Source organism: Bombus huntii, chromosome 2, assembly GCF_024542735.1.
Source record: "Bombus huntii isolate Logan2020A chromosome 2, iyBomHunt1.1, whole genome shotgun sequence".
In the NCBI taxonomy this organism is placed as follows: domain Eukaryota; kingdom Metazoa; phylum Arthropoda; class Insecta; order Hymenoptera; family Apidae; genus Bombus; species Bombus huntii.
In genome coordinates, this window is record NC_066239.1 from 13638277 (window position 1) to 13658770 (window position 20494).

Consider the following 20494-nt stretch of genomic DNA (forward strand, 5'->3'; position numbering starts at 1 on the left):
CGTGGCACGCGAAGACAGTGATCGCCGGCGGCGTAACGCGTGTCTTTTAACGGAGCTTGCGATCCTGACACAGGTCCAAACATTATTTATCCTACTTGGTAAACGTAACTTACGTACTCAAAGTGGTTTATAGGATAAGATTCTAAATGCGACTCCAGGAGTTATTGCTTTGTAGCAAATACTTCAGATATATCCTGTACGTATGAAGGATTAGGTGCTTCTTCTTAAATTTATGTAGGTGCGCATCGTACATAAATTATAAAACAAATTAATGTAAATTTTTACTGCCTCGCTAAATCTCGTAATTCTCTATAATCAACCAAAGGTGCATCCTTGAACCTTTCATATTCCGAAACATTCGATTACAATGAACTCTCTCTTCCAACCCCATTGCGAACCCAGCCTCCAATAAATGTAGCTGGTTCGACATTGGGAAACGACTATTAATCGAGTCCCCTTCGATTTTCCGGGTTGGCGAATGAAATGGCTCGCGACCGGCGTTTCGACTGGCGCTCGAATCCCGTCGGATCAGGTGCGGCGGCGGCGGTGCTGCGCATTGTCTATTGTTTCGGTCGGAGGCGGCGGTCGCGGCACAACCCCCGGCCGCCGGCGACGGCCCTACGACAGAGCCGTGGAGGTGGTGGAAGCCGACCAATGAGAGTCGAGGCACACCCGCGCAAATCACAATGCTTATTGTTGTCGCCGAGCTGTCCGCCCACATCCCTGGATCGTTTCTTCCACCTCCGCCCGGCGCTGCTCCCTGCAGCTCGGTCAGGTAGAAATCTCTGCAGGTGTTCGGTTGCGCCATTGCTCCATTTTGTGAATCTGGAGCCTCGCTATGTGATTTTGCTATGAGGGTTTTTGATATTGTTAACGATATTAAAGAGATAAGATGGATGACCGTATTGTAGAAATTCAAAGATATCGTCGATATTTATTGCAACACGATTTTTGTACCCTTTAATGGTTTAATTGGTCGAACATAAATTTTACATATCAAATTAAAAATTGGCAATCTATCCAGTTTTGCAACCAGACAGCGCTTTAATCCTCAAACTATTTAAAAAGTCTGTGGGCATTTAGTTTTCGTTTGCTCAACGTAGGAAAGGCGGAAAGGATTCTAATACAACTTAGGACGATACTGAAAACAATAATGAAATATCAAGAAAGATTATGAAAATCTATGGTTACACTAAAAATCGACAATCAACAATATCATTAAGTTGATCCTTTCTTACTCTGAGAAGAAAAAATGAAAAAACTTTACGTGTTCCCGCGTCTATTCTGCGAAGTCCACGATTCAAACGCGGCCACAGAATCTGCCAACTCAAAGCCTACGTGCGTCAGAGCGAGCGAACCGGCGAGGGTTCCTTCGTTCTCGCCGCTCAGTTTCAGCCGAGTCGCGTTCGATCTCTCGGTTGCATTTGCCTTCGTCGTGGCCGTGTCACATAGTATATCCTGTCTCGTCCTCATCGCGCACGCACAGGTACACATTTACGCTGGCACTGTATGAGGGTCGTAGCGCGCACTCCCCGTGCCACCCTCGCTGTTCCTACCGCGGCGAGAGGAATGGACGAGAATGGCGTCGGCGCGCATCCCTTTCATGTCCTCCGCAAAACCCACTCCCCCTCTTCTCTTGGCTGCTGCTCGTCCTCCGCACCAATGCACCCTTGACTTGCGCCCCTTACCATCCCCACCGGTGAGCTAAACAGAACAGACACGTACACGTGCACGCATACGCTCAAGAGCGCGCGCGCCATCCTACACGCGTGTACACGCTCTCTCGTACACGTGTACCGCGAGGCAACGAAGTTCGTCCACTTCGCGGATGCAGCCTTTTTATCGACGGCCACAAAACGCGGCGATGCGCTTTTTTCTTTGGGCCACTACGTGCACGCCTCTCCCCAAAATGCGGTCCTCGAATCGTTTTGCGAAGGTTATTTCGATTCAGAACGCTGAACGCCGCACTCGAGACGCGTATACACGCGTTTTCTGATGAAAGAGGAACCGACTACCCGCGTATACTACGTGTTTCTCCGTGTTTCGAGATCGACTCGGCCATGGAACGCTGATTAATTAACTATTAAAAATTTTAATTGTGTTTGAGCGCCTGACGCGAGAGCCGTAAAATCACGAACGATCTCGCAACGTATTTGGTCCCGTTCGGCGAATCGTTCCACGTGGACATGCTTACTGCGGAAAATATGAGTTTCCTGGTGCATCGCAACATAAGAACAATCACCGTTTGTTCCACTTATATTTATATCGCGGCATAGCTGTTTCCTTATTGTGGAATATTATCAAAACAGCAGTATCGCCGTTTAGCGAGTAGCAGTACCAACTTAATTACAAAACAATACCACGATAACCGATCTACGACTTAGAACGTCTTTCGGTTCGAACGCACGAAAGGTTTCTAATTGTAGGTTTTATTAAGATTGGCGAACGATACGAATGTGCTTCATGCGGAAATCTATATCATCGTTGCTTCCATAGGAAGAAGTGTTAATTATATGTATTATATATATTATGTTGGTTATCTTATTTATTATATTCAATATTCGCTGGACTGTTTCATCGCGATACGCTTGGAAATAGATTTTCTTTTTACTTCCTATGAAACGTTGGTTTGTTACTATTCGCGATATAACGGATATTATATAACGTATTTTCCAAGAATATATTCATGTTTTGAAAATAAGTTACGCTACATTTATGAAAGAGTCGAGAGTTACGGTAGACTGTATCGTAAGTAGATTAGGTACAGTTTCTAGTCAGACATCCAGCGTTAGCGGATAGATCCAAGTATAGCAATCGTTTTTCTAATAAGTTTCTCAAAATTAAATGATTTCTTGTTGTTTACAATCGTGTTATATGAAATTTATAATTAAAAGTCAAAGAAACATGACATTTGTGTTCTCTGATATTTTTTTATGAGAACTATGTAATTGAAGTACTATATTGCATGAAATTATCGCAATTTTTGCTACACCATGTTATACGAATACACGCATCGTGTCAGCTAACAATTATTTAAATTAAAAGCAACTTTAAACGTGAATTGCAGTCAAACTTTCAGATTTCAAAATTAAGATGCGCTCGACCAAACCACCAATAGGAATAACAAGTAAGCGTTCCATCATAATCCATTTTAATCCTCTCAGTAGCAGCTATTCTTCATCTCCTACAACGACAAAGACATTCCCCCGGGGCGATATTATCGTCGCAATAAAGCGACAAGATGCCACACAAAGTTGTCGCTTGAGTATCAGACAAGCGGAAACGCGGTCTAAATTTCCCCGGTGCGATCGAAACAAAACCGGTGAGTTCGTTGTTTTGTGTTTAGACTGCATATGCATCGGAGGATTTGAAATGTTCGTCCGTACGACGATTCGTTTCGTCGCGGAGGAGGAGATGGGTCATCGTTATACGTTGCACCGTATTAACCCGCGCGGGATACCATTCTATTCCGGTAACCGGCCTCCCGAGTGCGGGAGCAGACAAGAACAATGAGTATCGTACGTGTATTGCATCCTCTTTTCCATGGATTTACCGGCCTCTGGTAGTGGGTGTAGAAGCGAGAAGGGACGCGAGCCACGTGACAGAGAGGACGAGATTTATGCACGACGACGACAACGACGCGGCGTCGGCACGTTTTGCTCCGGACGTCGACGACGACGACGACGACGTCGACGACGACGACGACGACGACGACGACGACGACGACGACGACGACGACCAGGACCAACAACGACCACGAGCACGACAACGACGCTGTTGGACGAAGAGAGGAGAAGAAAAAAAAATGGAGGAGAACGATACGGGACGCAGAGGCAAGCGACAGTGGCAGCGGTAGAAGAAGAAGAAGAGGACCAAGAAGACGGGCAGCCGGCAGTCGTGGCCGCTTGTGAATGAACATTGGCTCGCGACCGTTTCCGGCGCTCTCTTTCGCGCTTGTTCGGGTCCTCCTCGCGCGGCTCTAGCGTCTCTGTCTCGTTGTTCGGTCACCGCTTTGCCGCGTCCCTTCGCCGGATTCTCTCGGTGCTCTAGCGTCCTCCGCTGCTCTTCTCATGAATGAGAGTCGCCGACTCCCGCGATCCCCAAGACGAAGAAGGAGACGCGTTTAGAGGAATCTTCAGGAGTAACGGAGATACGAAGAGGGCTACAGGGAGAAAGCGAGGAAGAAAGAGAGCGAACGGACCGTTAGCCTTAAGCCAAACGGTTGCAACGAGGCCTGCGACGAATTTAGAACAGGAACCGAGAGAGCAAAGGGAATAGAAGAGGATGCGACTACGGTGTTCGCCCCCCTTCTCCTTTTTCTCTTCCTTTTGCCCCTGCTGTCCCTTATGCTTCTTCCTTGTCGCTTTGTTGCTCCCATTATTAATATATCGCAGTTGCTGCGCGTGACCAGCCGCTTCTCTCTGCATCGTTCCGTATCTTCCTTTTTCACCTTGGCTCCTCTTCTTCTTCGCCTTCGTGTTCGTCGTCGTGTTCTTCTTCTGCCGTTTCTGCCTGGTTCTTCTTCGCGCACCCCCGCCTGGCCCATCCGGTGATGCGAGTCCCGTTGATTATAAATAGTAACCTTTGTCGGACGCTTTTCTTTGGCCCTCTATCGTTTCATCGTGGTTGTCTCCACCCTCTACGCGCTCGCGCGCGCGTCTACATCCACTGTCTTCGCGAGGTTGAAAGACTTTTTACAAGGATGACTCGTTCGCCAACCGAACTCACACATCGGTAAACGCGCGCTCGTATAAATAGAAAGCCACGCGATCGCTCGAGTACGCGTGACAGGTGTCCAATGGCGATCGAAATCGAAGCGTATTCCGCGCGGCCATAATAGGCGAGTGCACGCGCCGCCTCGTGCATATGCAAGGAAGCGCGCGTGGGCGTGCATCGCGACGCAGCAAATAACGGGAACCGGCGAACCGCGGCCGCCCGCATTGTCGTTGCTATCCACGGCGGAAAGGAGACTGGTTGAGGTGTTTAAGAGACTCTAGAAGGTCGATGACCGATTAGCGCGCCAGAGATCCGCGTGGTGCAGCGACAAATGAAGTAGCGTATATTTGATCAACGGTTGATTGACAGGAGTTTCGTAAGATACCTGTTGACCAGGTGCTCCGAGGCCAGTCTCCGAGGAATCTGGAGCGGAGCCGACTAATTGGAGTAAAATGAAGCGGTTCACTGGTGTCGCGCGTGTTCCGTCCGGGCAATTAGGCGAGAGAGTATTTACATGAATGTACGTATCTTGTAAGAGCGGGTTTCCTGTAGTTTTTTCTTTCTTATATTGCAGTGGATTTTTGTTCACGTTAGTGGATTATGTGGATCGATCGAGGTGAAGTGAAGGTGTGTGGGTTTAGGAGCGACATTCTTTCGGCAATTTGTTCGAACAGAAATTAATAAACGATCGCAGAAAATGTGTTTTGGCGTTGGTTTGAGATAAGCCTGGCATAAACTGTCGCGTAGAATTTGTTTGGAAATTGGACTACGTGCTGGATGCTGGATCGATAGAATAAGAAATTTTTGGTAAGAGTTCTCCGAGGAACTTTTCCAAATCACTAACCATAGCAAAAGTAATTGTATTACATCAAGAGAACCGTATGATTGTAAGCTTGAATTCCTGTCGTGTACTTTATTTCTATACTTCCACGAAGTTTTAATCCAACGCATTGTAAATACAAATTCACAGACATACAGTTGCTTCTCTTTGCTTCCACTCTTTGTCGATTCAGCTGGCAAAGGCGATACCGGAGAACGTTCAAGCAGAAACTAACTCTGCGAGCAACGTGCCACCAAAGAACCTCTGTTTTCTCGTCTCCTGTAAAGTGGATGCGTATCATTGTTTCGCCGACACGCATTCCCCTTCTTCAATAGCTCGTTTAATCGCGACACGCGAAGCGAACAGCGGCACAGAGTAACGCTTACAGAAAATCAGATCGAGCGGAGACTGGACCCTTTGTTCGGTCCGCATCCGTTCTCATGCTCGAGCACAGAGCGATCACTCGAGCTGTATCAAACGACTGGTATCGAAGTCTTAGACCATAAAGAACCTGCTTCTTCGAGGTTTCGATTCCGCGAGCGCGTCTAATTGTTCTTCGTTTAAAGTGGCAGCAGACAATGGCGTCTCGCCCGCGCTGATTCGAAATCACGATAAGGACGTTGAGCGTGCGAATATGGCCGGGAATGTCGAAGGAATCTGCGGCGGCAATATCTCGATAGTCTCGGCTCTTTTGTAACCTTGTATCTATCTGGCCGTGACGCTCGTGCATCCCAGATAGTGGCATACGCTTGCAGGAGGATGGAGACAGTGATTACTAGAAAGGTTAGTGAGAAATGTAACCTTCCTCAGCCGATATTCGTACGCTGACACACGAAGGTATTTGAACACTTACGATAGAAAATTGTCATCTCAACATCGAATATGTTATATGAAACGTATCGAAATTTTATTAACGCTTTGACGAGACTGTTATCATTATCATTATCGAGCAAATTAAAATTAAATTAAAAATTAAAAACCAATCTGAAAATACGTATAGAAGTTAGAAAATTTGGTTACGATAGAATTAACTAATACAATTTGATTTTCTTATCGATCGATATTTCGATTCGTATTTATATTTATCTTACGATCGCTTGTGTATCGTAACGATGAATGACGAATATGTTACAATTTCTAGGTATATTTGTAAATTATTTGACATTCTGTTTCAATGCTGTATTCAGGAGGTTTACAACAATATTTACAATACTCTCGATATCAAAGGGAAATCCAAGAGATTTGAATCAGGCTAGTAGTGAGGGTAGCGGCAATGGTAGTAGCGGATACAGTAGTACATTTCGATGTTAATTATGTAACTTTTGTATCGCTATCTAAACAATATCTATTCAAACATCGTTTAAATATAAATGTTTCATGCGAACCGAGATCCAATATTCGACGACGATAATATAGTATGTAGCCAAATTGTACATTTGCGGTCCTTTAACACAAAATTCGAAATTCAGACTATTAAATTGAATCGTAAAAAGAAGAAAATTTGTTCTTTACTAAATGGTCGTGTAACGAATAATCGTCTTTATTGTATTTTCTATTTCAAGTCGATTATCCGAAAAATTGAAACTTTTCTTAATCGCTTTGCACTTTCCGAAAATCAACAATAAGATTCACGATTCGTCATTTTTACAAACTGTCATTGCATCGTTATCTTGCATTAGTACAAAATTCAGTTCAATTAATCATTTGTCCGGTAATCTAGGTTAGCTGTCACGACGCCAGCAAATGTCTTAATACCTATGTACGGGACTGTACATGTTTTCCAACAAGTATCAGCTCATATGCCATTCGTAGTATGGTAGCATAAAAAATAGATTAAAAAGATCGTTCTAGAAAATTTTCCGAGGCAACCACGCGTGAGTGTATACAAAGACAGAAGATCGGTTCGTTGCCACGATAAAAACGGTGTATCCGTTACTGACACGCGCGCGTGGCCGCGTGTACACGCGCAATTAAAGCGGCGTGGCCGCACAGTACGGATCACTGTTCTCCGCGCGGCTGCGTTCATGAATGAAGCCCGGTGCCGGTGAGTCAGGCTGGAAAGAATGGCGAGGATATTTCATAAAGGCGAGCCGAGAAAACGGCGCGAGCGAGTAGCGGCCGCGAAAGCAAACCCGATGCCTGTGCCGTTCTCTCGCACGCGGCTATTATTATCGTCTCCGTTCTCATCCTCTGTCATTCTTTGCAGCCTCGCGCGCCGTTACGCCGACGCGGACGTTTAAAAACAATAAGCAGTTTGTAGTCGAACGGATGGCAACGTGCTCTCGTCCCTTTCGCGATCATGTATCGTCCATCCGCGAAAGTTGCACGCATCCGGGACAAATTGAAGAACCAGCCATGTAATCCACGATCAGATCTGAGTGTTGAGTTTACCGTTTGAAGCGCATTTTGAAAGAAGGAAATGCGTGATACTTAAATTCGATGATACATGGTGAGGTTGTAAATTATAGTATCATTGCTGTCGATTTATGTTGTTTTCTTATTTCTCTCGTTCCTAAATTTTTCGAGTTGATGTTTCTATTATCGAAACGTTTGTAGTTTCTGTCTTGTTCGATTTATCGTACGATCTTCTTATACCGTTTCGACCTAGAGTAAATAAGATGTTTCAGATGGGTCTATTTGCTGTTGTACAGAAATTTTATAGGAAGAATGAGAGAACAATCGATATCCCCTTGAAAATTCTTATTAGGAATTAATTAATGACTTTCCAAAACGACAAGTTCGTATTATTAAACATTTGCTATTAAACTGTTATTTAAATTTCGTACCTACTTTCTACGTGTGTTTTAAAAAATTCCCTGATTAAACCAACTATTATATAATAGTTTTCCTATTTCTTTAAAACATATTTTATCTTAATTTCTCTGCCACTCTACCACTACCAAAGAATCAGTCGACGTCGTTCTCATTACTTGTTTATTTCTATTATTTTCACGGAATCTCGTCTTCATCCGGCAAACGGCTCCTATCGCACCGCGACGCTGGACAGCATCAAAAGGCTAGAGAACGCGCACAGCCAGGTCGTGTGTATGCGAGATCACGAGCGGTTCCGATCTCGAGACTAGACGAGTTAATCGGCCACGGAAGCACAATAAACTCGAAGATAATAAACGAAGCGCCGTCCGTTGGTTTACCATAATAATGCCTTCCATCATGCCAGATCCCTGCAGCCACCGAAAGCCACCCGAAACGAATAGAACGCTATAAATAGGCGGAATCCTCTCTCATTCTCTCGTGCCTCTGCCTCACTTTCCTCTGTGTCCCTTCTGCTCCACAGCTCTGTACTTCGCTCTTTGTCTCTCGTCATAGATGCGGTCCGATCATCATCTCCATGAGCAACACGCGCGCGCAAACCGCCCGCAAACGCGCGGTTATTTCAGAGAGCGAATTTCCGCGCCCGTGCTTCCAAGATATTATTATGCTATCGTGCACATTTCCACCACTGTTTTTGATTTTTCCACAACCACCGTAGAATGGATTAAACGATCGATTACATAGCTACGAGAATTTCCATTGCTCTTTTTAGTCTCCTGTAAATGATTCTAAATAATAGAATATTTAATATATTCAAGAAAGACGACACTTTTACTATCATTTTTGTGTCTCCACTGTATTTATCTACACTCCTGAAGATAGCTGTCATCTTCGACAAAGACCATCGCTTCTATCCTCGACATCCACTATCAACAACTCTACTCAAGCATCCACTAGTTCCACGAAAAAGTAGCCGGCAATAATTGATTACCAGTAGCGGATGGTTCGAAGCCGCGAGGCGTTTAATCCTGGTTTTGGTACGTTTTGAAAGAGCGTCGCGGCTCGTCGCGGTCGTAAAGTAGGGTGTTCGCGCGAAGAAAGAACACGTCGACCGGCTCTCGACGTGTTCGATGCTGGCGTTGGGACGGGGTTGGGGGTGAAGGGCGACGCTACTTCACTCCCCAGGCCGATGGTAGCTACGGGGGATGGTTAAGGTTTCGCGGTGACAGGAGCGAGCGCCCGCAATGATTAATGGCTTAACGCATTAACAGGCTATTGACAAACACGTTTCTCGTCCGGCGTTGGTGTACCACCCTTCGCTCTGGTTCGCGCGTTGCTCGATCGCGTTAACGACGAGGACACAGGCAAGTCGCGGCTACCGCGATGAAAGGGAAGAAAGGGACGAGAGATCGAAAAGAACGGGAAAGGGAGGGGTGGGCTTTCTTAAATGCGCCGCCTCGACGAAAGAAAGGAGAGACGAGAGGAGAGGAGAAAACAGCCTTCTCGCCCTTCTCTAACGACCTCGACAAAAACGCATCTTCCCGCTCCTCTGAAGGTGCTACGTGTCCCGTTCCACCCTCTTTCTCTGTTTCTTTCCACCTCGAACACCCCATTCCTCTATCGTGCCTCAGTCGACGCTCTTTATCGTTTCCTTTTTTCCTTTCCCCTTTTTTTTCAACCAAACGACCAACGAATCTTTTGAACCCGAAGAGTCTGCAGGCTATTGGTTTCTAAATAGAAGGTTCATCGTCGTTGCTTGCCGCGCTGCGTGGGTGAAAGTGTCTCCTGGACTTTTAGCGGTCGCGTCGAAATTGGAGACAATTTCTTGAGATAAATGCTCTCGTAACGATATCGAAGAGTGCGAAGTTTGGGAGATTTGAGAAATTGAGGAGCGGGTGTTCGAAGCAGAAGATTAATATTTTTGAAGATAGTTTTCTTAGTGATAATAAGCTAGATATCAAATTATTGATAAATGCTTCGATACATTTTTTAGCTAGAATGTAATACCTGATAGTTTGATTTAGTCGAATAAATGAAATTGACTAACAAACGTGAGAGAAAAATTAATTCCATTTTGTATCAAGTGCTAATGTAATAATGTACAGGGGATTCCCCATGTGCTAAGATTGTTCTCAACGTATAAATTTTATCACACACGTTTTCAAAGTGTATAACACAACTACCGTTCCTCTTATACAGTGATCTCATAATTTATAGAAGTTAATTCACGTAACATTGTAAATCATTAAACACAAGCGTTAAGATGTACAAACACGAAATATATTCACGTTCTTCTCGCATTTCCATTGAATCTGACAATTCCTTTCCATACTAAGTCACGTCACCACCAGACAATACGCCCAGAAACTCTCGAAACGACCTTCTCCAAACAATGCTCGATTCGCTGAATCGAAAGACCTCTTTCAGCCGACATTACGCTATCGACGGACAAACCCGCTTTTCCTTCGAATCAAATGCAAAATCGCCTAAAGCTTTCTCATGTTAATGTAACACTAGGAGCGGCCAGGAATCGAGCACAGGGATATCGATCTATCAATCTCGATCCGTGTCAATCACTCGCACCTCCTGGGAGCTTCTGTTCGCTGCGATTCTTGTTTTCGATCGGCCGAATCGACTTAAACGACACGCGATCATCTGTGTCGGATTAATATCGAACCATGCAATCGAGTTCGATCAAGGGGAACGCATTTACAACTATTACATTACACAGGATCGTGTATCGACCGGAGAGAAATCGTGGCTGACCGTTTATGACGGCGCAAATCGTTGGAATCCAGCGGCGACTAGAGACACTTTGGCCGATTAACATTCGAACGATTAACAGCAGGTGCACGAACTGACATTTGCTCGAAGGAAAGAAAATTCTTCGTGATTCTACTATGGTTAAGACTGTACAGATCCGGAGAATTTTCAAAGAGAGTATCGACACCGGTCGCCGCGCTACGGAGAATAGGCTTGAAACTTAATTGCCTTTGCGTTACTGACCTTTCGATACCGTTTTCCCGTGCCAGACCGAGGTCGAGGTTACGCAACGGATCGCGCTATCGCTCTATCACGATGAAGTGTCCGCTACGGTGAAATACGACGGAGAGCGTTCGGTGATCCGGTGAAACGGGTGTTCGTTAAAGGAAATACGAGACATGGATAGGTTGTGAGAGAAAAAAACAAGAGTGAGAGAAAGAGAGAGAGAGAGAGAAGGAGACTCGGGTAGGGGAGAACAAACGTTCGAGAAGAAATAATCCGAGTTATTAATGGTTCTGCGCGGGGCGATTAATTATCCTACCGATACCGTAACGATTTTATTAACATCCCGATAAATCCTTTGAAATCTTTATTGCCACCAGCACAGGCTAATCGACTCTCTCACCCCGCGTATCGAAGAAAGTGGGCAGTGTTTCGAGGTGTCAAGGAGAGAGAATGAACGATCGTGCCTCGTTAATGAAAATACTCTCTTACCTCGCCCTGTTCCACGCATTTTGTTTCTCATTTGCTCGCCTCTTCGATCAATTTGTTATCCCGCGCGCTTAGGATATCTGCGGCCTTCGTGGCTATCGTGTACATTTGTCTAACGAGGAATTTATTTAATTAGCGATATCTGCCGTGGATAGAAAAATACTTGACGTTGTATAATTACCGTTACTAAGCTTTCTTGTTACAAACTCGTGATTTTCCTTCGAAATGTTAAAAATAAGCAAACACATTTACAACTTTCCTTTCCTTTCTAATAAGTCCGATTAGCAGCAATAGGTAAGTTGAAAATATAAAAATAGCGTAGCAGAGGCTATTTAGAACTAACCTATACCACACTCATAAAATCCATCTTTCATCTATCTCAAAACAAACGCAACCGCATCAAAGAAGGGACCGTCGAGCTGGCAAAATAACAGATACGCAACTACGCCGATCCATCCCAACCAACAACACCTCGCTTCACTATTCATCCATCCCTTGCCTCACAGAAAGTAGTAACGTCAACAATCGCGGTCCTACCGATCGCAATTAGGAGTCCCTCTTGAAGCTCGACAGAAAGAAATCCGAGTTTCGTGTGGAAAGAGTAACGGTGTATCAGGAGGCATAATTATCCGCGTCGATGTGACTCGATCGGTATAGGACGGAGCAGACCAATTGGAGAGGATGGCTGGTGTATCAGGTCTGCTCGGTGGCTCGTGCTCGCGGCAACGCGAGCGCGCGCGCACGCGACCGTATTCACGTCTCGCGGCGCAAAGGATTCCCCGGATCCGCCTTTCATATAACACGTACGAATACCTCTGCGCGGGATAGGTGGTTATTCGGGCATGCCGGCCCATATTGAAATTCGACGGGCCAGCGATACAGATCATCGTCTTTTTCCTTTTCTCTTTTTTCCCCATTTTTTTCTCTCCTCCCTTCTCGTTTTGTTCCGATCCACTTTGCCATTTGATCGGATTACCGGCATGCGCCGCGTTCCAGGGCCCATAGAGTCGCTTCTCCCTGATATAATAGTCCGCGATATCCCGCGCTCTCTTCTGTTCCGCGATACAGATATTCGCGTGAGTATCCACGGATAGGAGAAACGTGCGCGTTGCCGTGCGTGCAACTAAACCAACAGCGGTATTGCGCGAGGCTACGTGATGGAGAAGAGGGAGAACGTCGGCGGAGGGCGAATTCGAGAAGAGAGTCTTTTTATACCCGGCTCTCGGCTTTTCTCTCTTTCTCCTTTCCCGCTCCTCCGGATCTGGCTCGCATCGCTGCCTCTTATGTACCCTTTCGAGCCTCTTTTCCCTCAGCCGTGAATCAAACCACGTGCCCACCGCCACGCCGCGCATTTCGTTCCCCGACGGTGACGTTATTACTATTCGATTGATTCCTTGGATTCGCTGGCTCGTCGGGTAGTGGCGGATTTGGATTTGCTCGGTGTCTATGACCTCGACGTACATTGGACGTGGGATTCGATGAACCATCTGTTATTTTTTATAACGAAGTATTTTCTTACGTGACGAGTTTGTTGGTGACGTAGTGTTGCTAGATTCCTTAGGTTCGTTACTATAATTGTAGTTATACGGTGTTCGTTGATAGAAACAAGTCTAAGCTGTTGTTACGTGTCAACTTGTTAGCTAAGGAGGTTGCATTCCTTGAAGAGATTTTTTTTTTAACGCGTAAATGCATCTAGATCAGCAAACATTCTTCGCTCAAGTTGCGATACACCGTGTTTGCATAAGTTTTCAAATGACTTTCGTTTAATAACAAATTCTTAAATTCCGCGAGTAGTTATTAATTACATTCATCGCCTTGGAAATATGCTTGTACAAAGAATATCGTGAATTGCTTTGGTAAAATCGTTTACGACACTGCGCAAGTCGTGTTTCCTTAATCGGCAGATTCTCTGTTCCATTTCCATTTTCTTACATACCCCGTCAAACAATCCTACTTACGACACCAAACATCTTACCACATCTTCCCATCCAATTTCCACTAAGCAAAGCCCGACTTCAACCCTCGCCCTACCTTCAATCGTAACGCAGAACCAACAAACACGCGCGAGCTAACGTTGTGGCTCGTAGTCCGGCGTTTGAAAGGCGCGGGACGGAATCGCGATAAAATTGGATCGACGCGGCGTTCGGGCAAAAAGGAACGAGAGAAAGTGCATTTCTCCTAGCATGAAATTTCCAAGAAAAGCGGAAGGTACTCGTAGAAAGGGAGCGAGAAACAGAGAAGGGTGGAAAGTGGAAGAAGGAGAAGAAGCATAGAGAAACTCGTGGCTCTTTTCATACGTGAGCTCCTAGATCGGTGGTACCGAGACCAGGTACAATTGGTCTCGCAGTCTCACAGTAGATGTTCCTTGTCAGAATCGTAGAAGGGGGTTGGCGAAGGGGCGGCGGGGGAGCAACGAACGGCGATGATGGTGGAGATAGCGAGGCCGGAGGTTGGAAAAAGGGAGCTGGAAGAGGATGTGGCTCAACTCGTTCGACCCATTCATGGCCCGATGAAAAGGCCGCGTCGAACAGACATCGTGAAAAGAGAAGAGAATTATTATGATTATTATTATTAACGTTTCTATAGGAATGATTTCCTCCCCTCCCTTTATAGCTGTCTTCGACTTTTCGTAGATAAAGGTCGAGGATGCGCTGCCGTTCGGCCGGCGAATGTGAAATCCCTCTTGTAAAATCGACCGACAGGTTCAATGTTACAACGTTACCCCGTTTCTGCTTCCTCCGATCCAACCCCCTTTTCCCGACCTCGGTGCGTTCTTCAACTCCTTTCAAACGCGAAATTGCCAGTCGACGCGGGCCGTCGCTCCTCGTTTAATAGCGACTGTTCGCGATAGGGCGGTTTCTAAATATCCCGCCATCGGCACTGCTCCATCGTCTTTCGATATTTCTTGGCAAGCGGACAAGGTCAACCGGAAAGTTTCGACAGATGGATCTCAGTCATTCGAGTTCCCACTTTAATCATTTTCTTTAGAAACCAGCTGTTTTATTCTATATACTATACTATATTATGTAACAAACACTAAGAGAATTAAAGAAACTTTGATACGAACCAGTTTTTGTACGTGTATTCCAGCAGTAGAATTTCTCTAATTTCCTGAAAATTGACTTTATTCGTGTAAAAGCAAATTTTTGTTAAAATATTTTTATGATTAATCAACGTAGTTATAAAGTTCCATTCAATCGCAGATATTTACTCATGCACGATTCATTTGCAACTGAGAATCTCCTCAAAACGACCACCAACAGGATGCAGAAGTACCGTTTCCCGAAGTACGCGTACCTGGAGAAGTATCGTAAACAAGACCCACCGCAAAGTCCCCATACGAGAACATAAGGAGACAAGCATGCACGAAATCGTCGAGCAAGTGCATATGTAAATCGTGGCGGACACAACGAGGCTGTTGTTTGACGTGGAAAGGCTAATGGCCAGCCGTAGGTGGCAGAGGAAACAGGAAAAGAGAAGGAGGAGTAGGTGAAAGGATGTCGAAGGTTGGAACGATGCACGTGCTCGACTCTCAAGCGTCCCCTTCGTCTTCTAGCCTTGCTATTCAAAACACGTGGTCCGTATTAGCGGGATCGGCGAATAATGGGACGGTCGGGAAAGGGCTCGAGTACACTGATCGACTCCAGTGGCCAGGCTCAATTATACCGCCTACGATTCGTGCACGCACCATTCTCTGTGCATCGGCTAACGATCCGTGGCAAATATCGTAAAAGTTGGAATACGTTTCGTAGGGTAAGTGATAATAGCGTTCGGACTTGTTTTTGATCCGAATGTATGTAAATTTTACAAGAGAGAGCTCGAGCGAGGAATTACTTTATGGTACAGGTGGATTGGGTGATAAGACGTCATAGAATTGAGTTTTGATATCGCGAGGATAAAGTATCGAGTTTGATATGAAGTCTGATATTTTACTATGATATATCGTAATAAGTTACTACAAAATGTAGATCGTAAGCAGACTGGCTTGTTTACAATGATAAAATTCTCAGTTTTACTAAGCACTAAAGTGATTGATCGTGCGATGATTTACTGATTTATTTAGCATAAAACGATATTTAATTATTCAGAATGAATTTTGAATAATTACCGTATGAATAATTAAGTCTGAACTGAATCCATAAATCCGCAGGTGTAAAAAATATATAAATATAGATTATGCACAAATATGAGAATGAAATGCACGTATTTCGAATTATGTATCGAAAAAAGGAAATAATGTACCGTGGATATGTACGACATAAACGTATCCGCCACATATATAGTTAATACCCATAATTTTACAAGAACAATTAAAAATCCCTCCTAAAAGATTCTTGTCGTTTTAATTATCGGTTTGCGGTATAATAAATAATCCGCGAAATATTTCTGCCCATTACTCAGGCCACACCCTTCGATAAACGTGCTCCTTCCTAAATAGAGCAAGGTACTCTTAATAACAATTCGCGACGCGTCGATTTCTCGAAGTTGCACTTATCGGCCGGAGAACGAGCAGAAAATGTGGATGGTCGTTATCCGCGTCCAGCATACGTTTTCCCCGTTTACCGTTAATTGCCGTCGCCGAGAAAATGATCTGAAATCGCCACCAAATGACAGAGTGTTTACAGTATGAACAAAAACGATAACAGGGAACCAGTTTTACAAAGATGTTAATGAATAGGCGTTTGCAAAATAAACTCGAAAAACTGCATCCATGAAACGACATTCGCGTCGATATCCTATCAATTAACGGTATTCACGTATATGCGCATACGTAGACTCGTATATAAACACAAGTTCCATTAACAAACGAGCCCTCGTTACAATGACACGAGCGAATTGGCGCGAGAGACGAGGACGAATATTTTGCATGGTCGAAGAAAACGAAATCCGTGGAGGCTTGATACACAGCCCGCGGTGCACAGCCTCTTGATGTAACTTTACGACTAGCACTTAGCTTTTCACATAAAAACCCGCCTATAAATACCGCGCGTTATTTTCGTGGAAGAAATACCGGCAGACATTCGAGCATAAACGCGGCTCAGCCGTAGCGATTCGGCATCGTGCCTGGAAACACACCGCTGAGAAGCGTAATTCATTTCTTTCCGCCCCCGCTGACACGGCACCCTTGTTAATGTATATAACTTTACCTACGCTGTTCGTCTGTCTGTCATTCGGTGCGTCTTCCGCGCGCCCCCGTGAGCGTGCCGCGACGAAAGGGTGCGCTCACCATTTACGCGTTTTTCTTCAAGGAAAATCTGATCGTTCGAGATTGGCTGATATGATTGAGAATCGTTTGAAATTCATGTATTACGCAGCGATGAAAATTGCTTATCAGCGATTTTTCATTGCTCCACGAATTACCTTAGCTTTTATAAACTCGCAGCGACACTTTATAAGAAAATCAACGCAGAAATGTTATTTTAATTGCGTTCATACCTTACGAATCGAGCTATATATCAAATAGTTCTGGTCTTCGACAGTTTTCCAATGCACTTATGGTCTAAGAATATTCATAATCTACTGATTTTAACGCTTGTAAGTTGTGTAGCAGAAAATGGTCCCAGAATCATCTAGTCAAGTAAAATAATTAATAATCAATACTTAAGAGGTGTATCGTAATCGACCTAATGATGTTTGGCGTCAAAATCACCTGATTGGGAAAACCCTAGTAATAAAATACAATCGTTTTCAAAGCTATATTTCAACAATACAATCGTAAGTTCTAAAATAAAAAGAAGTAATTACCATAATCATAAAAGCTGATAACACAATATGATTGTTACGTACTTAAAGGTGATATTCAAAAGTGACGTGCGTAAACAAAAAATCGCTTATTAAATTGCACATTGATTTCAGAATGCTTAGTGTCATTTTAAAAATTCTAAACGTGTATTCTCTCGGTGATTGTTCGAAGCTACAAAAGGACGACAATGACAGCCTCGGTTTTTTTTTTAACCACGGCCGTCAATCTTCAGAGATTCCGTATTGTTCGAAACTAATCAGCGTAGCACCTATACAAAGTATTCGTGCGATAGCATTAGCTAGTAAGTAGGAACTAACAATATTCCAGGGTTTTTCTTACAAATCGGTAATATTGAATAGATTTGTAAAAAAGAAAAAAAAATAAAAGGGCAAAGCAAGTACTAAAATAGGTTTAATAATTTACGACACAATAAAGCTTAAGATTACTGACACACAAATATGAAATAAATATTTTCCACATTTTTATAGTACGAAGTTCGATTTATTTTAGACACTCGACACTAGTTCAATTATTTCATTAAACATTGGAAAAAAATTTGTTTATTTGTTTATTTCACGGATATGGAGTATTATTAGATTCCAGACTGTTGCTCTTATCGCAACAACCGCTTTTATATAGCGTAAGAGAAATTAACAAGAATTATTTAGACCGTGGTATTGTATTTAGAAAAATAGCAAAACGTACTCTTTTTCAATTGTCCTTACAAATCCGTTATTTATGGGAAACAATGCTGGCAATCAATAGCATAAACACCTTGTATGGCACTATTCTCGTATGCTCGCGACATCGTTTGAAATGACTTCGCGTCGATACGCTCGCAGAGGCGGGGGCCGTCACCGGTCAGACCAGATACCGCCTCCGTTTGTCGCGCGTCGTCTCTCATTTGCTTAAGAATACGAGGAATGACATCGTTGGCGCGCATCGCGCTCATCAATATACATATATATACACCCGGCTTCCTCATTTTTACATCGACCACTTTTTTTTGTCGGGTCGACGTTCCGTTATTATGTAACGAGCCAGCGAATATACTATCGACGCAAAAACCGCCGTTATACTGGCTGACAGCTTGACTAATATAAGCTTCTCTCGGTCGGAGATTTTCTCGCATTTTTAAAAACCTTGCAGACATCTTCGCGCATCGGGAAACAATTTTTCATCGTCGAGGCACCTTGTTTTAATTAAGGAAGAGGATATCAACATTCTATGTCCACGTTTTATACAGGTGTAACATATGTATGTAGATTGCATGGAGTATCATTAAGGACAACGAAATTGTAAGAGGGATAAGATCAATTTTGACATTGAGAAGTTGCACGATTCCTCACTCCAGTTGTAAGCAGAAAGTTACTTTTTGTTGTTGACGAAGATATCGCTGTTTGCCAATTTGTCAACAAGAAGTATACTGATTATGATCATAGATATGTAATTACTCAAGAGAAACGATTTAAAACCGATTCTATAGGAGTTGTTACAGGAAGCAACCCCATTAAAAAATCAGAATTTCCAATAACCATCTCCTTGCAATTTTTATTCAACGCCTACAATATTCCAATTCGAGTTTTTCCTGATCCCGGTGAACGAATCCCCTTTGATCCCAAGAACATAATGCTCCCCTTCCAATTTCTTGGTTCCCACCCTGAGCTCCCGATGTCCATTAATTCATCAGGCTGACATGGAGGTCTGGTCGGTAATAACGCAAGAAAGACGCGGAATAAAAGACGGAAGCCAGAGCAGGAGACGCGGATGTATTCCGGTCACGGGACAGGCCGTGTTGGTAGCACTGTCAGCAGCACGAGACAGAGCGAAGGGTGGCTGAGGTGGCTCACGGCAAAGGCTCTTCGAGATATCGAGGGTCTGAGGCATCTCATCTTCTGGACAGCCATCTCGTCGTGTAACGTCATAAAAATAATCAGCTTCGTCCAATGAGCCCGTGGCGCACTTTGATCTCCTGCTGGCGCGTTTGTTTCGACGCTCCCGGTATTGCAAGACGTTCTGACCTCGCGAATTTTTTCCAAGGGAGATCGCCGTGTCTGGAGACGCGAACGCTGGATAGAACGCGGGCGGAAGAGACGAGAGCTCAGACGAGGGTAGGATGAGAGGAGAAACGGGGAAGAAGAAGGAGCCGGGACGAAGTTCATCCGAAGAAGCGACTTTTCGTGTTCTCAAAATAAAAAGTTAATGAGAAACGCGGCCGTGGGCTGGGGCGCTCTTGCACGGCTATTTAGCCGATGTCGGCGAGAATCGAACGAGCTTCGACGGGCAAGAAACCGACTGCTTATTTCAAAATTGACCGAGGCCGCGGCTTTAACGACGTTTCCAGCCCGGCGAGTCCTTTTTCCAATCTGCCGGCGCGTTTTGTAATTTTCCAAGATTCTACGTTGGCTCAAGGCGTCGGGTCAATTTCCCACGGCTGATTGAATACGGCGATTGATCGAGTGAGGTTTTTCGAGCGGAGTTGCTACTTTTTAGAGGTTTTGGCTTTTTCATGGTACCTCTACTTTACTTCGAATAGATATTGGTACGAGTTAAATGTTGGATGCGTCAAAATTATCGTTTTCGTATATATACTGCATAGGTAGTTAATGACCATTGAGTGAAAAATGTCCTCTTGCGAAGAGTTTTTATGCGTTTCAATATCGCACTGACCGTCTCTAGCTACTCTCGTGATTGACACTTGAAAGAGCGAGGATTTTTTCAGAGATTTTCAAGTTATGATATGCAGCTTACTTGAAAATGCATATGCAGAAATTTATCTGTAAAATATTATCTAAAGGTTAATGGTTAAAATAATATTGTCTGTGAATGCCATTGATTGTTGTAACATTTTTTAAACAAGCCACGAAATGTCTTATAGGTTATTTTTTGTATGTTTTTAGAATAGGTTTCAATCACTGTTGGAGACTTCATTGCCGACTATATATTCCAAGATTAATATACAACTATCA

General features: G+C 44.1%; 1 protein-coding gene across 7 annotated transcripts in view; it reads right to left on the minus strand.

The window, feature by feature from the left end:
* The window catches only part of LOC126876887 (transcription factor SOX-6), a 323573-nt gene that overhangs the window by 79489 nt on the left and 223590 nt on the right, over positions 1 to 20494 (minus strand). The window lies entirely within an intron of this gene.